The following is a 4,208-nucleotide window of genomic DNA, read 5'->3' as shown; positions in this document are numbered from 1 at the left end:
CCCCCCCCCTCACAAGGCCCGGCCCGGCCCTGCCCCGGCCCCGCCGCCGCCGCCGCCTCCGCCGCCACCGGGCCCGGCTCCGCGCAGGCACCGCCGCGGCCACCCCGGGAGGGGGGGCGGGGGGGGGGGCCTCGAGCACCAACGGAGCAGGCGGCGCCGCGGACAGCCCCGGGCTTCCCTGAGAGGGAGGGGCAGCGCTTATCGCGCAGGCAGCGCGGCGGGCAGCCCTCGCTCCTTAGAGGCACGGGGGAGGAGCGGGGGGGGGGGCCTCGAGGCGGTTTGCGCGCAGGCAGCGCGGCGGGCAGCTAAGGGCGGGGGCCTGAGGCGGCGCCGTTGCCATGGGGACGGGGAAGGGGCAAGATGGAGGGCGGGGGGGGGAGGCGCTGGGCTGAGGGGGGGGGGGGATGGCGGGGCCGGGCCCTGCTGCCCCGAGACCCCCCCGCGGGAAGCCTCGCTGGGCAGCCTGGGGGCCCGCTGAGGGGCGAGGGGTAGAGTTCCAGTCAGGGGAGGCGGCCCCCGGGCGCGGGAGGCCGCGAGCAGCGCAGCCCTAGGGGCCCGGCCGCAGGACGCCTGAAAGGCTGCGCGTGGGGCTGGGGAGCAGCTGGTAGAGGCGCAGCTGGGAGAAACGGCTTCGCTTCGGTACCCCTTTCTTAACGTTCTCGTTCCAGTTTCAGCATGTGGAAACAGCAAACCAAGCCAGACGCGCCCCTGTGTTTTCTGCGGCGTGGCGCAACCGAAGACCCCGTTAAACCTAAGGTCATCTGCAAAGGGATTTGGGCAGCCTCTTCTCAGGGGTTTGTGGGGATAGGACGAGGGGCAATGGCCACAAAATGGAGCCCAGGAAGTTCCGCACCAACATGTGAAAGAACTTCTCCACGGTGAGGGTGACGGAGCACTGGGACAGGCTGCCCAGGGAGGTTGTGGGGTCTCCTTCTCTGGAGGTATTCAAGGCCTGTCTGGATGCCTGCCTGGGCAGCCTGCTCTAGGGAACCTGCTTTGGCAGGGGGGTTGGACCCGATGGTCTCTCGAGGTCCCTTCCAACCCCTACAATCCTGTGATGCTGTGAAAAGCAGTGTGGGGTCCAAGTCTGGAGCTATATCGCCTCATCTGTGCCCATACGGCTGAAATAAGGCAAGAAAAACAGTGTTCTCTCATCAGAAGACATGACTCGTGTAGGTATTTACAGGTCACCGTCATTCTGTAAGATTCAGGCCCAAAGAGCTGCCTTTGTTTGCATTCATGCTCTTCATGTGCTCATACATGATGCATAAAGACATGCAAATGCCTTGGGGGGGAGGGGTTACGTCATTAGCATGCTGGTTTAATTATGTTCTTTACCACAGTGATCACTTGTGTCATCTCGGGACGTTCAAGCAGGTTTTCCTGACGTGTGTGCGTATACATACATCTGCCATTAAACAGAACCCGATGTTTCCAAGGGTCATAAAGGGTTTCGCGCTGTTAAAAGAAAGAAAACACCAGCTGCCTAGGAGTGACCGTCGGATACCAGGAGTGAAACTCCGGACTGAAAAGGCCCTGAGCACCCCGGCCTGGTGTCCCAGCTGACCCCGCTCTGAGCACGAGGCTGGACTTCGTGCTCCAAGCAGAATTACCGGTGATTCCCTGCTAGGTCACGTCAGGATCGCCTCACCTACATTACCAGTGCTTTAGCTGAGGTGTCGGATATTGGCCGTCGTATTGCAGAATTACACCTGTATGTTCAGTCTCCTTCCTTTTGGCCGCTTGCAGATCGTAGGAAACATCCTCTAATTTAAAATCCCTCCGCATATAATTGCGTCGTCTGGCTGCTGTCATTTTGTTTGGATGCTCTCCTGCAGGTTTGTTGGTGTATTTAATGAGCATCAGTTAATGGCAACTAAAACTTCATGTCCTGCACAAAAACGGTTGAGATGCACCTGTGTTGTTTAAAATATACATCCAGAGACTGCGTGCTGGTGAACTCCTAACAATTAAATGCAGAGCAGGCTGACTCATAGGAAGAGCGGGTTTCTGGTCGTTTAAACATTAGGCTGCTGAAATTTACCTTGGCACGCAGCAATATTTGAACTGCCCAAAACGAAGGGCACGATAATATTTTAACAGGGGAAGGGATGGAAGTAAGATTTTCAGTCTTCAGTTTTAGTGACTTCAGAAATGACAATACTTGTCTTCACGTTCCCAACAGGAGGCTGAGTTTAGAAAGCAGGTTATTGTCTACGCTCCCAGGCTGCGCAGTCAGCAGCTGCTCGTAGGAGAGGACGGAGAGGAGGGGAACCCTTGCCATTTATCAGCGGGCAGCAGAGTCTTCAGATTTGGCTGGCTGACACGAAAAGACGGCTGTCCCAGTCCTCAGGATTTGTTTTCATTCTCTCATAAATCATAGTAAAATAATTTTGCTGCCAGCGTGGTGTAAAAGCAGATCCCCGATTTGTTTTTTTGTTAAAAGGTGGAACTTACGTGCTTCATTCTCCTCACACTTGGAATATTTGCTCAGTGAGCACAGGACCGGCTGGCTGCTGACTGTTTAATATTGTTAATTAGGTAGAGTTAACCCCAGGGTCTTTAAAATGTCAGCGCGTGGCTTGTTTGTCTTCAGCCCAAATGAATTTTTAATTCACTGCTAAGGTATTTAAATTTTCCAGCTAATTAAAACTCCCCGAAAAGTTGTTTGCAGGCGACACGTCAACGACAGTCGGAGTTAGAGCTAGAAACCAACAAACGAAACCAACTGCTGTGTATATAGCAGAAAATATAGCAGAAAATACAGCAGTACCAGCTTGGTGAGCTAAGGATGTAAAAGCAGGGAGGAAAAGACAGCCCAAAAACCTAGGAGAGGAGCAGCGCTAGTTCAGAAAGTCTTTCTCAGCATCCTGAAACATGAGCTGGAGGAAGAAAAACCAAAGCTCTGTTAACATGTCAACGCTCCTCAGCTTTGTACGAGCGCAGCCCTCGGAGCAGTTGGAAATAAATCTTTTTAGAGCCAGCATTTCAGCACGGAAACCCTGTGCCGGCTGCTTGGCTCCTTAGCTGCATCCCTTTTCTCTTCCAGGCCTTCGGTTAACTCCTCACCTGTGGGTCCTGGTCCTGCCCTGCTCCCCTTGGCAGCTGTGCCCCGTCCCTCTCATTCCTGTTGCCTCTGCGCTTCTGCGTTCACAGTTGCTTCGCTGTTGATTGTTCTGGAGGGGTTTGAATGGTGGTTTGAGACAATATTTTTACTTTCCTGAAACTACTCCAGGGTTTTGAGTTTTGGCAGCTGATGAGCTTAGTGTCTGCAGGGGACTCATCATCAGTTACCACTGGGGAATGTTAGGGATTGATTTAGCTCAGCCCGTGAGCAGTAGGAGATGACATACTGGTGACAGCCTCCCCGGCAGTTGGTGTTGCAAATAGTTTAGCTGTGAGCCTAGACTTAATTGTTGCTAGGTGCTTCCCAGCCGGAGGAGGCAGAGTGTCCCTCGCGCGGCACGGGGCTGGAAGATACTGGGGAGAATCGCAGGGACCAGGGGGAGAGGGGACTGCGGCTCTCAACCAAAACCAACTGACCAAAACAACAAAAAGAACCTATTTTCTAACTAAAAAGAACCTGTTTTCTAACTAAAATACACAAGGTTGCTCTTCAAACTCCCTAGCTCCCAGCTCTTCCTCCCATCCCGCACTCCACGTACGCTTAAGCTGCTGACTTGAAACAAAAAGCGGAGAGATCAGGCCGCTTCTTGTAATGTGTGACCGAAGAAAAGGGTCTTTGTGAAGCTTTTGAAAAAGAAGAGAAATGCGGCCTGGCGGTGGGTTTTCAGCGCTCCAGGAGAGCCTGCCTCTGGTCCTGCTGGCAGGTGACGTGAAGTGCGCTTTTTATTGAAAGTCCTTTGGCTCTGCCAACTGCAGCAACAAAGCCGCTCTCCGTTCTGTTTTTGCCAAGGGGAAGGGATTCATCTCATTGATGCTGCGCCACAGCCACTGTCTCATTAGGGAGACGGACCCTTGCTCTATCGGGGGGGGAGTTTACAAAACTGCGGTGACTGAAGGAGAGGGCAGAGCTACAGCCCTCCCACAAGCTCCGTCCCTTGTTGCTCCGGTACGTTCTGTCCAAGCTCGCTTCAGATCACACTGAGCTGCTGAAATCCCTTTGTTTTCAACTGAGCAGCAGAGCTGGTGCAGCCCACCCTTTCCCCCTTTAGTCTTTACCACGCCACATAAAAAGTACAAAGAAT

This window comes from Cygnus atratus, chromosome 4 (genome assembly GCF_013377495.2).
Source record: "Cygnus atratus isolate AKBS03 ecotype Queensland, Australia chromosome 4, CAtr_DNAZoo_HiC_assembly, whole genome shotgun sequence".
Taxonomy (NCBI): Eukaryota; Metazoa; Chordata; class Aves; order Anseriformes; family Anatidae; genus Cygnus; species Cygnus atratus.
The sequence above is the reverse complement of the archived record's forward strand: the minus strand, read 5'-3'. Positions refer to the sequence as shown.